Below are 21,581 nucleotides of genomic sequence, written 5' to 3'. Positions count from 1 at the left end.
CATTATTTTCTTCCTGTGTTTTGAAGGAGAGCTGGTCTTGACTTTCTCCTGCATGACATTTAAAAGGATATATGGCATTCCTCCACTTCAGCCTTCTCTTTTCAAAGCTAAACAAGTCCATTCTGTCTGTCTTCAGATTGCACATAGCAGTTGATTTTTTTTTTAACAAAATCGACACATCGGGGCTGCAAAGACTTCAGATAATGGCTAGATGGCAGCAAAACACTGGAATTTCCTGTATCTCATCCCTGCCATCTAGTGGTCATATAGAGTTTTGTAGTCCAGGATATCCATGAATGTCAAACTGTGATCAGAGGTGGGATTCTACTGGTTCGGCACGGTTCAGCCCAACCGATAGCTCCAAGGATAATCTGGGAGCAAACCGGTTTGCTCAGCTGTTGGACCTGCCCACCTGCCCCGGCTGTCAGCTTTCGAAGCCATATTGAGGTCCGATGCTCCCACGCTGCCACAATTGAGCCTGAGAAAGTTTGAGTTTCATTTGAGTTTATCTAGTTAGACAAAATAAAATTATTTTGCTGGTTCAAGGTTACGGAGTATGGAGCATAATGAAATGGAAATCTTACTTTGGGATGGGTGGTGATTGGGCCAGGTGATGTGATGATGGGTCAGGGGGGATGGATTTGTAGTTTTTTACTTTTGCAAGGAAGCCCGAAACTTTCAGATTCGGGATTCCACAGATGTACCAGTTCCTATCCAAATACAGGAACCTTGGAGAGATGTCTGTCTCGGATTTATTGGTTGGAATGGAGGTTTGCTGGAATGCTGACACCGGCTTTATTCTGACCTTTATTTCCTGGTCTTCAAGCTCAGCTGCTTCGTGTGGCACAGCGAATTGCCGCGCATCAGCTTTTTAACACACAGGGAGATTGCAGGATTGCAGGAGAACGTCAGTAGCAAACTCTCTGCATGCGCGCAAAGAGCACACTCAACAAACTGGTTGTTACACCGGTTGAATCACACCCCTAACTGTGATCCATAGACCACAGTCAATAGTAGACAATAAATATACAGTAGGTCAGGGTTGAATTGTTGGGTCCTTGTTTTTTGAACTTTGTCTCTTTCCCTAAAGATGTTTCAATACCAGTCCAGATGACAATGTCAGTACATAGGTGAGTAGAAATTGCTGGTAGTTTTTTTAAAATGTATTTTTATTGTTGTTTTTTTAATTAACAAAAGAGTGCTTTAACAAGAAAGCAAAATAAATATGACAAAGAAAAAAATAGCATGTTTAAGATATATCATAAAAATCAACTATTCATTTTTATTGACATTTCTATTCTCCTGATAATGTTTATTTCCTTTCTCTATTCCAATCCTTTGAATATTTATTTTGCTAAAATGTAATATCTTGAACTGGACAGGTTATTCCAGATGGGAATCTGACAAATACTAATGTGTAACATTTACTTCCTATTATTTGAAATATATCCTTTTTTTTAATGCAACCTAAAATTGATCATATTCCTGACTGATATTCAATTTGCAATTGTCTATTGTTCCAAGATATTGTTTATTAGTATTATTGTCAGCTTGTTAGGCTAGGTAATCTGCATTTAATACTTATATATTTGGACTTTTAAACTTTTACAACAGTTCATTTAATGACCATTCAAAGTTACAACAGGATTGAAAAAGGTGACCTATGGCCATTTTTCACATTTATGACCGCTGCAGCATTCCCACAGTCATGTGATCAAAATTCAGGTGCTTGGCAACTGACTCATACTTATGACAATTGCAATGTCCCCTTTTGCGACCAAGCAAAGTCAATGGGGAAGCCAGATTCACTTAATAACCATGTTCCTAATTTAACAACTTCCGTGATTCACTTAACAACTGTGGCAAGAAAAGTCGTGAAAATGGGGCAAGCCAAACTCACTTTAAAAATGTTTCACTTAATAATAGAAATCTTGTGCTAAATTGTTGGTCATAAATTGAGGTCTACCTTTAAAGAACACTTCACTTGTCTCTATTAAATTGAATTCTATTATTATCAGATCATTTTTAACCTGTTAAATTCCTTTTGATTTTTTTTTTCTATCATTTTTCTATATTTTTAAACTAACCCAGTCAATGTGTCACCTGCAAAGCCCCTAAGTATTTAGCTTCTTCTCTGAAATCGTTAATAAAACTGAAAAAAAAAAAAAGAAACCTTGATTTTAGGTTTTGATGATTAGAATGCTTTTGCAACCAGGGGAAATGGCTTAAAATGTCGTGAAATATAAAGGAAAAATTGAGACTGGGTTTTTTTTTGTTTGCATTCTACTGCACTGAAAAAAATTGGAAGCTATCACTTTTTTTCTCTGCACCTTTTCTATCTCTCATTAAAAAAAAAAACTTTTTCCCTATATGCTTATCTCATAATGAAACTTAATAAACTGTATTTCTAAAAATAAAACCGAATAATAGAGGGTCTGGGACTGAATCCTGTGCAGTTGATAATGTAGGGCAGGGGTATCAAACTCACACCATCATGGCAGCATCATGTGATGTATTGAGACTTTTTTTTACCTTTTGCTAAACCGGGCATGGGTGTGGCCAGCATATGACACATCCAATCTATGGGCTGGGAGTTTTTAGGGGAAAGAGTGGCAGAACTTGGGTGCTGGAGTCAAAGAGAAATCAGCCTAGAGTCCCTACATAGTCACAAGAAGACTATGTTGAATTCCATTGACCCTTGCATTCTATTGACTTATTTCCTTATCTAACTCTTAGGTGCTAATTTTTAGTTGAGAAGATTCTTGTACATAAGCATCAATAGCAATAAATCAGTTTAATTGTAGCCGCACATGTGAATTTGATCTTTCGCGCCTCACCGATGGCTCTCTCCAGATTAACGAAAAATAATGGAATATACTTTCACCATGATCAAGCCACCCTTTAATTTTCATATAATCAAACTACACTTCATTCGCTTTCCTATCAGAATATTGTGGGATGTTTTTCTAAGCACTTTTACAAAATCAAGATAAATTACATCTACTGCATCCCCATAATCTACTACATTTTTCTCAAGTTACATACAGGTTGATGTTCTACTGTTCTACTACCTTTCTATGTAGTTGATATATAAAGATTAGGGCAGAATATCTTTAGCTTGGGATGTAATTCATCTGTCCCTGGACATTACAAATATTATTTACCAATATGCCCAATCAAAGAAGTTCTGTTATTAAAACACTGTTTCCAAAAGCATTAATAAAGTGAGAAAAAAAAAAAGTGATGGAACAATAAAATGTAAAATTTCAGAAGAGAAGGCTGTCAGCTTTCATGGCTATTAGCCATAAAAAGAGAATGAAATATCCATGTAATATGGCAATATATCCACACTACAGTCTGAGAACAAGTAATGTAAAATGCCATACCATTCTTGTATTCCTTATTTATGGCTCGCTGCTATTAAAGAGAAGGTCAAGTATAGGAGGGGTGTGAAACCACATTGCTTAAGAAGGAATCTCCTGCTGGCTGGGATAAGTTGTCAGAACGACTCTTCTTTCTTTCATTCCCTCTTTCTCTCGATGGTATCTCTACTGTGTTTCTCTCTTTCTCTCTTCCTTCCATTCTTTTTCTCTTTCCCCATTCTGTTTCATAGATTGAAGGAAGAGACACTTGATGATTCTTATATATATCTTATATAGGACCTGCAAGAAATGTAGTACAGGGCCTTTTGTGCCTCAGGTCCAATTATAGGTAGTCCTTGACTTACAACAATTTCGTTTAGTGACTGTTCGAACTTACAATGGCATTGAAAAAAGGGACTTATAATCATTTTTCAAATTTATAACCCCGTGGTCATGTGATCCAAATTCAGATGCTGGGCAACTGATTCATATTTATGACAGTTACATAACCATCAATGTCAAAACTGGTGATATTCATAACCATGAATATAAAAATAGATATTCACAGTGGAATCAATAGGAAGTGATCACCATTTGAGAATGTCTGACAAGTAAAATCAAAGGGGAAGCCAGATTCATTTAATAACTGTATTATTAATTTAACAACTGCAGTTATTCACTCAACAAATGTGGCAAGAAAGGGCGTAAAATGGGATAAAACTCAACAAATGTTTTGCTTAGCAACAGATATTTTGAGCTCAATTGTGGTCGTAAGTCAACGATAGCTTTACTCCAGAGGTGGTATTCAGCAGGTTCTGACCAGTTCTGGAGAACTGGTAGTGGAAATTTTGAGTAGTTCGGAGAACCGGCAAATCCCACCTCTGACTTGAGATTTTACAGTATCCTTCCCCTGCCACGCCCACCAAGCCATGCCCACAGAACCGATAGTAAAAAAAATTGAATCCCACCATTGCTCTACTCCTAATGTTCTTATGTAACATAGAATATCAGAGTTGGAAGTGACTTTGGAGGTCTTCTAGTTCAAACCTTCAGCAGCATGTTGTATTCTCAATATGTAAATCTTCACCAGAACTTTAGGTGGATCTGAATTTGAGAAACCAGATCCTACCATCAGAAAGGAGGCAAAATAATACTGTATTGCTGTTGTTTCCCTACAGGTAGACTCTGTCATTTATCGACTTTGGACTGCCTACATTTTGTTGAATGTCAAAGATGGAGAAGCATGGACAGTGACTTGGAAGAGAAGACTTACTGTGCATGACTTTGAGGTTGTCTGATGTCCACAATCAGATCTGGCTACACTAGACTAGAAAGGAAGGGGTTGGATCTTCTAGAACAGATTATTCTTATTTGGAAAAACTTTCATTCAAGCCTGATCTGATGAATAGCAATAGCACTTAGACTTATATATCGCTTTCTGGGCTTTACAGCCATCTTTAAGCCATTTTACAGAGTCAGCATATCACCCCCAACAATCTAAGTCCTCATTTTACCCACCTCAGAAGGATGGAAGGCTGAGTCAACCTTGAGCCTGGTGAGATTTGAATTGCCAAATTGTAGGCAGCCGATAGTCAGCAGAAGTGGCCTGCAGTACATCACTCTAACCACTGCGCCACTGAGGCACTGTTTGTGTCTTTATCAGTGGTTGGATTCAATTTTTTTTACTACCGGTTCTGTGGGCATGGCTTGGTGGGTGTGGTGTGGTTTGGTGGGCATGGCTTGGTGGGCATGGCAGGGGAAGGATACTGTAAAATCTCCATTCCCTCCCCACCCCACTAACCTGCTTTCCAGGTCTGTTCTCCTGTCAGGGCAACAAAAGAAGACTCAGCCGATCAGCTGGGATTCGGGAGGCAGAGAAGAGATGGAGGCAGGGCCAGTCAGAGGTGGTATTCTGAACTACTCAAAATTTCTGCTACCGGTTCTCCGAATTTTCAAAATTTCCATTACCGGTTCTCCAAACTACTCAAAATTTCCATTACCAGTTCTCCAGAACTGGTCAGAACCTGCTGAATACCACTTCTGGTCCTCATCTTAAGACATGATCTTGGAAACTGTCATGCTTTTTCGAACTCTGAAAATGCTTATTGCCTGCCCTTCAATCAATGGTGAACTTTGTTCATCTTGAATTTAGATTGGACTTGCATTTGGACTGCCTCTTGAATCCACTGTGTATATCATTTTTTAATTTTGATCTTAGAATGTTAATAGTGTTGCTTAATTATCTCATCAACCAAGAAAAATCAAAATTGATGCTGGTTCCTCTCACAAAATGACCACAGTATGACCACAGTATGACCACAGTTCTGGTGAACAGACTCAAGAAATCTTATATCCAGAGCGCAATATAATTTGCAAGGTCTTAGAATAGGGTGGATGGGACTCCTTTTTTGGGAAGTTTTACGATTTGATATGTGGTCTGAATTGCATTCTTAAACTTGTTTCATTATTGTTTTTGTAATTTGTTCCAGTCTAGTTTATTGAAAATTGTTTTTTTTTTATTATGTTGCTTTTACTTTTGTGAGCTAACCTGATTTCTTCTTGCTTTGAGTCAATTTTGAGGCATCAGGATTAACGGATAAATAATAAGTAAATTTGCATGCAGAATTTTCCTTGCCCAAACTCTGATATTTAACCACCATTATATTCAAGATTCCTGAGTGTAGTTGCACAACTGATTAAATTAGCAAATAGTGCAGCCAGGCGAAGGCTAAATTCTTACAAGAGCTAGCTTGGTTGAGTGGTTGAAGCACCAGGCTATAAAGCGGAAGGCCCTGAATTCAAGTCCTGCCTCACCATAAAAGCCAGATGGGTGACTTTGGGCTATTCACTCAATTTCAGCCCAACCAACTCACAGGGTTTTTGCTTGGGGTGGGGTGGGGAGGAAAATAGGAGGAGAAAGATGTGTTGGATATATTCGTTACCTTTTAGTCATTTATAAAAAATAATAAATGTGGAATACAAATAAATAATTTCTGGTATCAGACAAGCATTAACGGACAGCGAAATTCCTTCAATCACTTCTCCTGCCAGTGCTGTTGTTTTTCGGGGGACCATTGCAAATTCTGCATCATCAGCTATTCTTTTTGTTCAGAAACTCAAATTGTTACTTCCCCCCTTTTCTTTTTAGCATTTTTTTCTCTCCCATGCATTTTACTGCGGCCTGAAGAAATTAAGCAAAGCAAAACTATTCCCAGCATGAATATAAAAGTGATGGATCTGCTACATTTGCCTTTGTCAGACAGTTGTTAAAGGTACCGGAGCTGGCTACCAAACAAGAAAAACTTAGCAGGAGCCTTTCAAAAGTCATTGAAGGATTACAAGGCTGTTTCTTAAATTCATGATTTTGCCTGCATGGCAGGGGAAAAAGCGGAGACAAGCTCTCAAAAAATGAATTAGCCATGCTCTCCAATATTTTTTTTAAAATTTTTATTGGTTTTTAAAACAAACATAAACAAACAAAACATAAAAACATCAAGTCATCTTCCATATATGTACATACATATATGGAAGAGGAAAGGAAGATGGCGACCAAGGCAGCTGCATAGTCACGCCGCTGGGAGCCCGAAGGAGAGAAAAGTACCAGTAACTAAATTCAGATACAGGAATAGAGCTGCCTGGATAGGAGAAAGCTGCCTAGTGAAGTTGTTTAAGAACTTGAGGGAGGAAAAAAGTCGGAGGAGACGCCGCTGCCGCTGCTACCGCTTCGCTCCGGAGAGAGAGGGAGGAAAGCCCGAGGAGCGCCGGCCGGGAGGATCGCTGAGCGAGAGCACTCCAACTGTGGCTTTTCCCTCGACTTCGAGTTTTCCCTAGACTGCTGAGTGAGATTCTGACTTTTCCCAGGAGCGACCCAGCCCAGAGAACGATCATCTTTAGAGTCGGTGAGATTCATCCCATCCTTGCAGGGCGGTGAGCACTGGGAGCTGTGAGTCTGTCTCCAGAAGTTTGCAGCCAGGGTGTGAAGCAGACTGCCTCCTCCCTGCCGCCCCCACTTCCCTCTTCCCTCTTTTCTCCTCGCCAAATTGCTAATCCGGACTCCATCTTTTGGAAGGACAGTAACTTTGGACTTCCAATAAGTAAGGAAGTATTGTTATAACTGAACTCCTGAGAAGATTGGAAGCAATTTTATTCCCTGTGATAGAAGCAGAAGTATATTGAGGCCAGGAGTGATAGAAGCAGAGGTATATTGAAGCCAGGAGTGAATGCTCAATACAAATCTGAGTCTACACAGTTAAAATATAAACTGTTTGAATTACCAGTGCAAGATGTGCCTCTTTCTCTTAAAAGCAACAAACTTTTATTTGAAAGTGTATTCAGTTAACTAGGAATTAGTATTATTGTCAGCTTGTTAGGCTAGGTAATCTGCATTTAATACTTATATATTTGGACTTTTAAAGCAAGTATAGATAGTCCTCAACTTACAACAGTTCATTTAATGACCGTTCAAAGTTACAACAGGATTGAAAAAAGTGACCTATGGCCATTTTTCACATTTATGACCGCTGCAGCATTCCCACAGTCATGTGATCAAAATTCAGGTGCTAGCAACTGACTCATACTATGACAATTGCAATGTCCCCTTTGCGATGAAGCAAAGTCAGTGGGGAAGCCAGATTCACGTAATAATCATGTTCCTAATTTAACAACTTCCATGATTCACTTAACAACTGTAGCAAGAAAAGTCGTAAAAATTGGGCAAGCCAAACTCACTTAACAAATGTTTCACATAATAACAGAAATCTTGTGCTAAATTGTTGGTCATAAATTGAGGTCTACCTTTAAAGAACACTTCACTTGTCTCTATTAAATTGAATTCTATTATTATCAGATCATTTTTAACCTGTTAAATTCCTTTTGAATCTTTTTCTATCATTTTCTATATTTTTAAACTAACCCAGGCAATGTGTCACCTGCAAAGCCCCTAAGTATTTAGCCTCTTCTCTGAAATCGTTAAGAAAACTGAAAAAAAGAAAAGAAAAGAAACCTTGATTTTAGGTTTTGATGATTAGAATGCTTTTGCAACCAGGGGAAATGGCTTAAAATGTCGTGAAATATAAAGCAAAATTGAGACTGGGTTTTTGGTTTGCATTCTACTGCACTGAAAAAAATTGGAAGCTATCACTTTTTTTCTCTGCACCTTTTCTATCTCTCATTAAAAAAAAAAACTTTTTCCCTATATGCTTATCTCATAATGAAACTTAATAAACTGTATTTCTAAAAATAAAACCGAATAATAGAGGGTCTGGGACTGAATCCTGTGCAGTTGATAATGTAGGGCAGGGTATCAAACTCACACCATCATGGCGGCATCATGTGATGTATCGAGACTTTTTACCTTTTGCTAAACCGGGCATGGGTGTGGCCAGCATATGACACATCAATCTATGGGCTGGGAGTTTTTAGGGGAAAGAGTGGCAGAACCTGGGTGCTGGAGTCAAAGAGAAATCAGCCTAGAGTCCCTACATAGTCACAAGAAGACTATGTTGAATTCCATTGACCCTTGCATTCTATTGACTTATTTCCTTATCTAACTCTTAGGTGCTAATTTTTAGTTGAGAAGATTCTTGTACATAAGCATCAATAGCAATAAATCAGTTTAATTGTAGCCGCACATGTGAATTTGATCTTTCGCGCCTCACCGATGGCTCTCTCCAGATTAACGAAAAATAATGGAATATACTTTCACCATGATCAAGCCACCCTTTAATTTTCATATAATCAAACTACACTTCATTCACTTTCCTATCAGAATATTGTGGGATGTTTTTCTAAGCACTTTTACAAAATCAAGATAAATTACATCTACTGCATCCCCATAATCTACTACATTTTCTCAAGTTACACATACAGGTTGATGTTCTACTGTTCTACTACCTTTCTATGTAGTTGATAAAGATTAGGGCAGAATATCTTTAGCTTGGGATGTAATTCATCTGTCCCTGGACATTACAAATATTATTTACCAATATGCCCAATCAAAGAAGTTCTGTTATTAAAACACTGTTTCCAAAAGCATTAATAAAGTGAGAAAAAAAAAAGTGATGGAACAATAAAATGTAAAATTTCAGAAGAGAAGGCTGTCAGCTTTCATGGCTATTAGCCATAAAAAGAGAATGAAATATCCATGTAATATGGCAATATATCCACACTACAGTCTGAGAACAAGTAATGTAAAATGCCATACCATTCTTGTATTCCTTATTTATGGCTGGCTGCTATTAAAGAGAAGGTCAAGTATAGGAGGGGTGTGAAACCACATTGCTTAAGAAGGAATCTCCTGCTGGCTGGGATAAGTTGTCAGAACTACTCTTCTTTCTTTGATTCCCTCTTTCTCTCGATGGTATCTCTACTGTGTTTCTCTCTTTCTCTCTTCCTTCCATTCTTTTTCTCTTTCCCCATTCTGTTTCATAGATTGAAGGAAGAGACACTTGATGATTCTTATATATATCTTATATAGGACCTGCAAGAAATGTAGTACAGGGCCTTTTGTGCCTCAGGTCCAATTATAGGTAGTCCTTGACTTACAACAATTTCGTTTAGTGACTGTTCGAACTTACAATGGCATTGAAAAAAGGGACTTATAATCATTTTTCAAATTTATAACCCCGTGGTCATGTGATCCAAATTCAGATGCTGGGCAACTGATTCATATTTATGACAGTTACATAACCATCAATGTCAAAACTGGTGATATTCATAACCATGAATATAAAAATAGATATTCACAGTGGAATCAATAGGAAGTGATCACCATTTGAGAATGTCTGACAAGTAAAGTCAAAGGGGAAGCCAGATTCATTTAATAACTGTATTATTAATTTAACAACTGCAGTTATTCACTCAACAAATGTGGCAAGAAAGGGCGTAAAATGGGATAAAACTCAACAAATGTTTTGCTTAGCAACAGATATTTTGAGCTCAATTGTGGTCGTAAGTCAACGATAGCTTTACTCCAGAGGTAGTATTCAGCAGGTTCTGACCAGTTCTGGAGAACTGGTAGTGGAAATTTTGAGTAGTTCCGAGAACCGGCAAATCCCACCTCTGACTTGAGATTTTACAGTATCCTTTCCCTGCCACGCTCACCAAGCCATGCCCACAGAACCGATAGTAAAAAAAATTGAATCCCACCATTGCTCTACTCCTAATGTTCTTATGTAACATAGAATATCAGAGTTGGAAGTGACTTTGGAGGTCTTCTAGTTCAAACCTTCAGCAGCATGTTGTATTCTCAATATGTAAATCTTCACCAGAACTTTAGGTGGATCTGAATTTGAGAAACCAGATCCTACCATCAGAAAGGAGGCAAAATAATACTGTATTGCTGTTGTTTCCCTACAGGTAGACTCTGTCATTTATCGACTTTGGACTGCCTACATTTTGTTGAATGTCAAAGATGGAGAAGCATGGACAGTGACTTGGAAGAGAAGACTTACTGTGCATGACTTTGAGGTTGTCTGATGTCCACAATCAGATCTGGCTACACTAGACTAGAAAGGAAGGGGTTGGATCTTCTAGAACAGATTATTCTTATTTGGAAAAACTTTCATTCAAGCCTGGTCTGATGAATAGCAATAGCACTTAGACTTATATATCGCTTTCTGGGCTTTACAGCCATCTTTAAGCCATTTTACAGAGTCAGCATATCACCCCCAACAATCTGGGTCCTCATTTTACCCACCTCAGAAGGATGGAAGGCTGAGTCAACCTTGAGCCTGGTGAGATTTGAATTGCCAAATTGTAGGCAGCCGATAGTCAGCAGAAGTGGCCTGCAGTACATCACTCTAACCATTGCGCCACTGAGGCACTGTTTGTGTCTTTATCAGTGGTTGGATTCAATTTTTTTTACTACCGGTTCTGTGGGCATGGCTTGGTGGGTGTGGTGTGGTTTGGTGGGCATGGCTTGGTGGGCATGGCAGGGGAAGGATACTGTAAAATCTCCATTCCCTCCCCACCCCACTAACCTGCTTTCCAGCTCTGTTCTCCTGTCAGGGCAACAAAAGAAGACCCAGCCGATCAGCTGGGACTCGGGAGGTGGAGAAGAGATGGAGGCAGGGCCAGTCAGAGGTGGTATTCTGAACTACTCAAAATTTCTGCTACCGGTTCTCCGAATTTTCAAAATTTCCATTACCGGTTCTCCAAACTACTCAAAATTTCCACTACCGGTTCTCCAGAACTGGTCAGAGCCTGCTGAATACCACTTCTGGTCCTCATCTTAAGACATGATCTTGGAAACTGTCATGCTTTTTCGAACCCTGAAAATGCTTATTGCCTGTCCTTCAATCAATGGTGAACTTTGTTCATCTTGAATTTGGATTGGACTTGCATTTGGACTGCCTCTTGAATCCACTGTGTATATCATTTTTTAATTTTGATCTTAGAATGTTAATAGTGTTGCTTAATTATCTCATCAACCAAGAAAAATCAGAATTGATGCTGGTTCCTCTCACAAAACCTTGCACTGTCAAAGATTCCTGTATGACCACAATTCTGGTGAATAGACTCAAGAAATCTTATATCCAGAGCGCAATATAATTTCCAAGGTCTTAGAATAGGGTGGATGGGACTCCTTTTTTGGGAAGTTTTATGATTTGATATGTGGTCTGAATTGCATTCTTAAACTTGTTTCATTATTGTTTTTGTAATTTGTTCCAGTCTAGTTTATTGAAAATTGTTTTTTTTTATTATGTTGCTTTTACTTTTTTGAGCTACCCTGATTTCTTCTTGCTTTGAGTCAATTTTGAGGCATCAGGATTAACGGATAAATAAATAAGTAAATTTGCATGCAGGATTTTCCTTGCCCAAACTCTGATATTTCTCATTAAGGAAATTTGGAGTTTAGTGGGTGTTACGAACAAAAACCACCATTATATTCAAGATTCTTGAGTGTAGTTGCACAACTGATTAAATTAGCAAATAGTGCAGCCAGGCGAAGGCTAAATTCTTAAAAGAACTAGCTTTGTTGAGTGGTTGAAGCACCAGGCTATAAAGCGGAAGGCCCTGAGTTCAAGTGCTGCCTCGCCATGAAAGCCAGATAGGTGACTTTGGGCTATTCACTCAATTTCAGCCCAACCAACTCACAGGGTTTTTGCTTGGGGGCGGGGGAGAAAATAGGAGGAGAAAGATGTGTTGGATATATTCGCTGCCTTTTAGTCATTTATAAAAAATAATAAATGTGGAATACAAATAAATAATTTCTGGTATCAGACAAGCATTAACGGACAGCGAAATTCCTTCAATCACTTCTCCTGCCAGTGCTGTTTTTTTTTTTTTTGACCATTGCAAATTCTGCATCATCAGCTATTCTTTCTGTTCAGAAACTCAAATTGTTACTTCCCCCCTCTTTTCTTTTTAGCATTTTTTCTCTCCCATGCATTTTACTGCGGCCTGAAGAAATTAAGCAAAGCCAAACTATTCCCAGCATGAATATAAAAGTGATGGATCTGCTACATTTGCCTTTGTCAGGCAGTTGTTAAAGGTACCGGAGCTGGCTACCAAACAAGAAAAACTTAGCAGGAGCCTTTCAAAAGTCATTGAAGGATTACAAGGCTGTTTCTTAAATTCATGATTTTGCCTGCATGGCAGGGGAAAAAGCGGAGACAAGCTCTCAAAGAATGAATTAGCCATGCTCTCCAATATTTTTTTTAAAATTTTTATTGGTTTTTAAAACAAACATAAACAAACAAAACATAAAAACATCAAGTCATCTTCCATATATGTACATACAGCGTGCTGGTTGGTTTACAAATTGTTTTGTGCTTCCATTTCATAGTCTTCAATTATAATTACATTGTATATAATCTCGTATTTTCAATCAAATATTAAATGCATTAATATCATTATTAATCAATCATTTGACTATACTTTTATTCATTCATGTTTTACAAAATGATCATATTTTACTTAATTTTATGTCAATTCATATTATCATCCCAGATCTATCCTAGAATCATTTTGTAGATATAATAAGAAAAGAATACATCTTTATATATTTATTATTTTCTAAAAGTCTACATATTTCATTACTATATTTTATTATCTAACCATCGATAGAATAGATCCCAAATTTTATAAAATTGTTTATCATCTTGTTCTCTAATTTCAAATGTCGATCTACTCATTTCAGCACATTCCAATATTTTCTTAATGATTTCCTCCTGTGATGGTATTTTCTCATTTTTCCAGTTTTTTAGCAAATACAATCCTAGCCGCTGTTAATACATTTACAATCAGGTATTTCAAGTCTTTACTATATATTTCATGTAAAATTCCCAATAAAATATCTCTGGTTTTAAATCTATATGTTTTTTTGTCATTTTTTCCAACCACGTGTGGATTTTAGTCCAGTATTTTTTAGCATCCGCACAGGTCCACCACATATGGTAATATGAGCCAGGTGTCTGATGACATTTCCAACATTTTTCGGATTTATTCTTGAACATTCTTGCTATTCTTGTCGGGGAAATGCCACCTGTAAAACATCTTATACAAATTTTCTTTATATGCTGTTGACATTGTCATTTTATAAGTTTGAGACCACAATTTTTGCCATTTCTCTAGATCAATCCCATATCCAAAATTCTTCCCCCAAGCAATCATAGTTTCTTTAACTTGTTCCTCTTCTAGTTTAATTTCTAACAAATATCCATACAATTTTTTAATCACCTTTTCATCAATACCTGTCAAAATCTTATCTAAGTCAGTCAATTTACCTTCTGTTTTAGAATCTTTATCATACCTTGAATGTATTTGTGCATATGAAAACCAATTCATCTTTATACCTTGTTCCTCTAGTTTTTGTATAGATTTAAGTTCACCCTTTTCATTCAATATTTCACCATATCTAACTGTTTGTTCCTTTTTGTATATTATAGGATAAGAAAATGCTTCAATAGTCGATAGCCAGACTGGAATTTTCAAATAACATTGTCTTTTAATCTTCTCCCAGTTTAACCACAGACTCCCGTATATAATGTCTTCTAAAATACCCCTGTGTTTTTAGTTCCTTTATACCATAAAAAAGCATGCCACCCCAACAACAGATCATGTCCTTCTAATGTCAACAATCTAGTATTTCTTAATGTTATCCATTCCTTAACCCACATCAAATTTGTAGCTTGGTAACACAACTCAGAATTAGGCAAACCAAATCCTCCTCTTATTCTAGCATCTTGCAAAAGTTTTAACTTTATTCTCGCTTTCTTACCTTGCCATATATATTTCAACACAATTTTATTTAAATCTTCAAAGTAGTCTTTCCCAAGCCTAATTGGAATTGTTTGAAACAAATATAAAATTCTGGGTAATATATTCATCTTGATTGTTGATATTCTCCCTATTAATGACAATTGTAAATTTTGCCATTTCGCCAAATCTAGCGCTATCTGCTGTTTAAGTTTGATATAATTATTCTCTTTTAGTGTACTGCATCTTGTTGTCAAGTATATCCCCAAGTACTTGATCTTATTCGTGACCTGAATTTTCAATAGGTCTGCCAGTTCTTCCTTTTGTCTTGATAGCATATTCTTTGTCAAGATCTTTGTCTTATCTTTATTTATTTTCAAACCAGCCACCTTTCCACATGTCTCTATCTTTTCTATCAATTTTGATGCTGTTTCTAGTGGGTCTTCTAAGATAAAAACCAGATCATCTTCAAATGCTTGCAACTTAAATTCTTCCTTTTTAATTTTCCTCCCTTTTATATTCTTTTCATCTCTAATATTTCTATTTAGCATTTCCAAAGTTAACACAAACAACAGAGGTGATAGTGGGCACCCTTGTCTTGTTCCTTTTCTTATATCGATAGAATCTGTCAGTTCTCCCTCTATCATTACCTTTGCCATCTGCTTATGATATATAGCTTCTATTGCTTGAATAAATTTTCTAGCAAAGCCCATCTGTTCCAGCAGTAATAACATGAATCGCCAATTCACATTATCAAATGCTTTCTGTGCATCTAGAAATATCAGAGCCATTTGTTTTTTAGGATGTGCCTCGTAGTATTCCAAAGTGTCTAAGATTACTCTCTTATTGTCTTTAATTTGTCTCTTTGGCAGAAATCCATTTTGATCAGGATGGATAAAGTTAGTTAAGTATTTTTTAAGTCTTTCTGCCAATATTGAAGCAAAGATTTTATAATCTGCGTTTAGTAGAGAAAGTTCTTGATTGTGGTAATATATTTTATTGATCATTTTATCATTTTCTGTAAGGCCTTTGAATACTAGCAGTAAGTCTAGGGAGATGTGGGCATTCTTGGTGGGGGTAGGAGTATCTTTGCTCAGAGTGCCTCATCCTGTTTTGATTCTGCCAGTTTAGAAGGAACAGGAAAATGGGTGAAAGTTCAAGGTACACAGTTGTGCTTTCTCATGGGACTTTCCAAACTTTCCCATGAGACTTTCTGTGGCTGTATGATCTCATCCTAGCAAGGTAACATCTGGGACTTTCCAAGATTGTGTGTTCTCATGCTGGTGAAGTAATCTCCTGTTGAGGTCATTGTTTTCTGAATATGCATACTGTATATTTGCTTGTGTTTTTCTCAATAAATACTGCTACCTGAGTTCACTCAGGGTTGGCATTTTCTCAGAGACAGTTCCCTGTGTCTCATTTCAAATGTCAATCCACCATAAATGGTGACCCGACGTGATAGCTTGGAAGGCTATACGTTTCCCGCATCCTATACTCATCGTCGCGGACGTCGACTGGGCCCTCATCTTCTTCGCTGGACGAAGATAGATTCTTTTCGTGAGTATGGGGGAGATCTCTCGAAGGCTCAGAAAGAGCACATCAGGGAATTGAGAGGGATCATTGGGAATAGTTTTGGGTTTGGAATTGGCAGTAGGGGTTGTGCTGTAGGAAAGAAAGAAATTGAGGACTTACTACAGTATGTTTGGAAAAATATTAAGTCATATCCGGAGGGAGGTAGTATTAAAGTAGAGTCCTGGAAAAAGATAGGAAATTTTTGCACGAGGAACCTCGTGCCCCTTCTTCAATTTTGTTAACCTGGAGGGTGATTATGGATGCGTTAGCTACTTATGAACAACCGCTCCTATCACCCCCGAAGAAGGTTTGCCGCTTTACCATGCGGTATGCGTTTGTTGCCGCCGACGGCACCTCCAGATAAATCTGGGGACTGTCCGGCGCTAGCAATACTTTGTCAGAGGATAAGAGTTTACCTTTAAGGGTTCAGGTGGATGCAGTTACTGCAGCTATTCAAGAAGCAAAGAATAGAGGGGAATTATCAGGAGATGATTTGGTGGAGTTTGGAGTAGAAGTTCAACTTAATCCAGTGGAAATTGTCATGGACGCTGCGTTAAATCCATGCGGGAGTGGAAGCCTTTACCTCTCAGGATTTTGAGGGAAGTTAAGCAAGCAGCAAAAGAATATGGTGTTAGATCGCCATATACTCAGGCATTGTTAGAAGCAGTTGGTTATGGAAATAAAATGATTCCGGCTGACTGGAAAGCTCTGTTAAATATGATTTTAACTCCAGCTCAATATTTGGTGTTAGATCAGAAATGGAGACAGCTGGCAGTCCAGAGGGGAACAGCAAATGTTACCCCAGATCAGCTTTACGGAGCTGGTAATTTTACAACAGTGGAACAACAGAGAGATGGTATGCCTGAGGAAGGGTTCGTTCTTCTCCCACAAATAATTTTTCAAGCCGTAGGGGGCTCTCCCTGGCGGCGAAGGTGGTGAGAAGACCTTTACTAACATCAAACAAGGGAACAATGAACCCTATGAAAATTTCATTAGCAGACTGAAATTGGCTATTGAAAGACAAATTGATAATCAATTCGCCCAGAAAGAGTTGCTTTTTAAGTTAGCAGTAGAACAAGCTAACACAGATTGCAGAAAGATTTTAAATCCACTTATAGCAAGTGGAGAGCGAGAAATTGCGGATTTGATTAATGCATGTAGAAAGGTTGGGAGTCAGTCTTTTAACATGGAGACTTTAGCTCTGGCTTTACAAACAGGACATGCTCAAAAGGGGAATTGTTTCAATTGTGGGAAGCCTGGACATTTTAAAGCGCAATGTCGGGCTCCTGGAGGAGGTCAAAGTCAGCAGAATAAGAGATCAATGGGACAGGGTGTTCGTCCTAAATCAGTGTGCCCAAAATGTAAGAAAGGATACCATTGGGCAAATCAGTGCAGACTTCATTCTGAGGGAAAAACTAGGAAGCAGGGATCAGGGCATTCTCCCTACTCTAAAGAGTGAAGTAATGTCCGAAGGGTTGGAGCCACCAGAGAGAGGTACAGCTACTAAAGGTTCAGCAGGAATTGATCTTCCATTAGCCGAGGATTTGGAATTGGGGTTTCCGCATGTGGTTTGTTTGGGGTCAACGGATTTCTATGGACCGTTGCCTCCGGCTTCTGTGGGTCTTCTTCTTCCTAGATCATCGGCTCATAGGCGTCAATTGTTTGTGGTTCCTGGGGTTATTGATTCGGATTATGAGGGTCAGATCAAAATTCAGGTTCACTCACCTGTCCCTCAATCTTTGAAAAAAGGGGATTGTTTTGCACAGCTTATAGTTTTGCCATCTATGTCTTTGGGAGAGTCAGATGGAATTTGTCAGGGTGGATTTGGATCTACGGATAGGGTTGAAGAGTCTAGTGTGTTTTCTATTATGCAAGGTATTAGGCAAAATGACAAACCAAAATTAACTCTTTTGGTTGAAGGCAGAAAGTTTACTGGAGTGCTGGACACTGGAGCAGATGTCTCTGTGATCAGCGAAAGTGAGTGGCCTAGGGAGTGGCCGACAGATCCTACACCGTCTGTTCGAGGAGTCGGAGGACTTCAAGGCCTTGCGGGTTAGTAGGAAGATTCTTAGAGTTAAAACACAGCAGGGAGGAGCTGTTGCATTTGTCCAACCGATTGTTCTGCGCCTTCACGTTAACTTGTGGGGCAGAGATTTGATGCAACAGTTTGATACAAGGGTTGTCATTCATGATGACTGAACACCCACCTGTGGAGTTATTAAAATTACAACTACTCCAACAGGAGCCAGTATGGATAGACCAATGGCCTTTGACTAGTGAGAAATTGGTTCATTTACATGAATTGGTTCAACAACAATTAGAAAAAGGACATATAGTGCCTACCACTAGTCCTTATAATTCTCCAGTTTTTGTTATCAAAAGAAATCTGGAAAATACAGATTTTTACATGATCTGAGGAGCATAAATTCTATATTAAAGCCAATGGGTCCACTTCAGTGTGGAACGCCTAATCCTAATTTAATACCTGATGGATGGAATATAAGAGTGTTAGATTTGCAAGATGCTTTCTTCTCCATTCCTTTGCACCCTGAAGATGTAGATTTGTTTGCTTTTACTATTTTGAGTATAAATCAGGGGCAGCCCGCTAAGCGATATGCATGGACTGTCCTTCCATGCAGGGAATATTAAATAGTCCTACAATGTGTCAAATGTTTGTGGATTGGGCTTTACAACCTTTTAGGAGTAAATTCCCGGATTGGAAGGTTTATCATTATATGGATGATATTTTGATAGCTGCTAATATTTCTGATGATGCCATGAATTCTGCTGTCATTCTTTTAACTGCTATACTAAAGGAGAAAGGCCTAATAGTTAGTCCTGAAAAATTGCAAAAAGAATATCCTTTTGCTTATTTAGGTCATAAATTATTCCTGAGTCACATTACTCCCCTGAAATTGGAATTTGTTCTTCCTAATCCTTTAACCTTAGTGGGTTTACAACAATTTTTGGGTCATATAAATTGGATCAGGCCATATTTGGGTTTAACTACTCTTCAATTAAGTCCTTTGTTTCAAGCTTTGGCTAGTGCTAAACAAGCATCTGACATAATAACCTTAAATGAAGAACAAAAAGGGATTTTGTCATTGATTGAACAAGTTTTAAGCCATAGATGGACAGATAGATGTTTGCTAGATTGTCCATTATCAGTAATTTTAATCTCAGAACGAAGGGCTACTGCATTGATAGTTCAGGTAAAAGAAAAAACTGCTTTAAGGATTTTGGAATGGATTCATTTGTCTCATACACCATCGAAATCCATAAATTGTATCACAGAACAGCTTGCTGATATTTTTAATCGTGCTCGTCAGCATTGCAAGGCTATTGCTGGTATGGAACCAGTAACATGTTATGTTCCTTTTGCTTTAGCTACCTGGGAACAGATGATTTGCAATAGTGAGTTTTTGCAGGTTTTGGTACATTCCTGGCCAGGGAAGTTTTCTTGTCATCCTCCAGCTGATCCTAGGCTATCTTTGTATAAATCAGTCAGAATTAATTTAGCTTAAGTCTTTTTGTATTTCATGCTCCTACAGTTTTTACTGATGGAGGGAAAGTTTTTGGTGCTTGTGTTTGGAAAGATAAATCTGGAATTTGGCATACAAAAGTGACATCAGAGCAGAAGTCTGCCCAGCAGGCAGAACTTGCTGCTGTAGTTTTAGCTTTTCAAAATTTTCACAATCAGGATTTTAATTTAATAGTGGATTCATTGTATGTGTATAATTTGTTACCCTTTGTAGCAGGTTCTTATTTGTCTTGGAATATCACCTGATATTTTATAATTACATTGTATATAATCTTGTATTTTCAATCAAATATTAAATACATTAATATCATTATTAATCAATCATTTGACTATACTTTTATTCATTCATGTTTTACAAAATGATCATATTTTACTTAATTTTATGTCAATTCATATTATCATCCCAGATCTATCCTAGAATCATTTTGTAGATATAATAAGAAAAGAATACATCTTTATATATTTATTATTTTCTAAAAGTCTACATATTTCATTACTATATTTTATTGTCTAACCATTGATAGAATAGATCCCAAATTTTATAAAATTGTTTATCATCTTGTTCTCTAATTTCAAATGTCAATCTACTCATTTCAGCACATTCCAATATTTTCTTAATGATTTCCTCCTGTGATGGTATTTTCTCATTTTTCCAGTTTTTAGCAAATACAATCCTAGCCGCTGTTAATACATTTACAATCAGGTATTTCAAGTCTTTACTATATATTTCAGGTAAAATTCCCAATAAAATATCTCTGGTTTTAAATCTACATGTTTTTTTGTCATTTTTTCCAACCACGTGTGAATTTTAGTCCAGTATTTTTTAGCATCCGCACAAGTCCACCACATATGGTAATATGAGCCAGGTGTCCGATGACATTTCCAACATTTTTCGGATTTATTCTTGAACATTCTTGCTATTCTTGTCGGGGGAAAATGCCACCTGTAAAATAATCTTATACAAATTTTCTTTATATGCTGTTGACATTGTCATTTTATAAGTTTGAGACCACAATTTTTGCCATTTCTCTAGATCAATCCCATATCCAAAATTCTTCCCCCAAGCAATCATAGTTTCTTTAACTTGTTCTTCTTCTAGTTTAACTTCTAACAAATATCCATACAATTTTTTAATCACCTTTTCATCAATACCTGTCAAAATTTTATCTAAGTCAGTCAATTTATCATAGAAACCTTCTGTTTTAGAATCTTTATCATACCTTGAATGTATTTGCGCATATGAAAACCAATTCATCTTTATACCTTGTTCCTCTAGTTTTTGTATAGATTTAAGTTCACCCTTTTCATTCAATATTTCACCACATCTAACTGTTTGTTCCTTTTTGTATATTATAGGATAAGAAAATGCTTCAATAGTCGATAGCCAGACTGGAATTTTCAAATAACATTGTCTTTTAATCTTCTCCCAGTTTAACCACAGAGACTCCCGTATATAATGTCTTCTAAAGTACCCCTGTGTTTTAGTTCCTTTATACCATAAAAAAGCATGCCACCCCAACAACAGATCATGTCCTTCTAATGTCAACAATCTAGTATTTCTTAATGTTATCCATTCCTTAACCCACATCAAATTTGTAGCTTGGTAACACAACTCTGAATTAGGCAAACCAAATCCTCCTCTTATTCTAGCATCTTGCAAAAGTTTTAACTTTATTCTCGCTTTCTTACCTTGCCATATATATTTCAACACAATTTTATTTAAATCTTCAAAGTAGTCTTTCCCAAGCCTAATTGGAATTGTTTGAAACAAATATAAAATTCTGGGTAATATATTCATCTTGATTGTTGATATTCTCCCTATTAATGACAGTTGTAAATTTTCCCATTTCGCCAAATCTAGCGCTATCTGCTGTTTAAGTTTGATATCATTATTCTCTTTTAGTGTA

The sequence above is a fragment of the Notechis scutatus genome, chromosome 2, assembly GCF_049901735.1.
Source record: "Notechis scutatus isolate UNSWTSFEM ecotype Mainland chromosome 2, rNotScu1.2, whole genome shotgun sequence".
In the NCBI taxonomy this organism is placed as follows: domain Eukaryota; kingdom Metazoa; phylum Chordata; class Lepidosauria; order Squamata; family Elapidae; genus Notechis; species Notechis scutatus.
Note: the sequence above shows the minus strand (reverse complement) of the source record.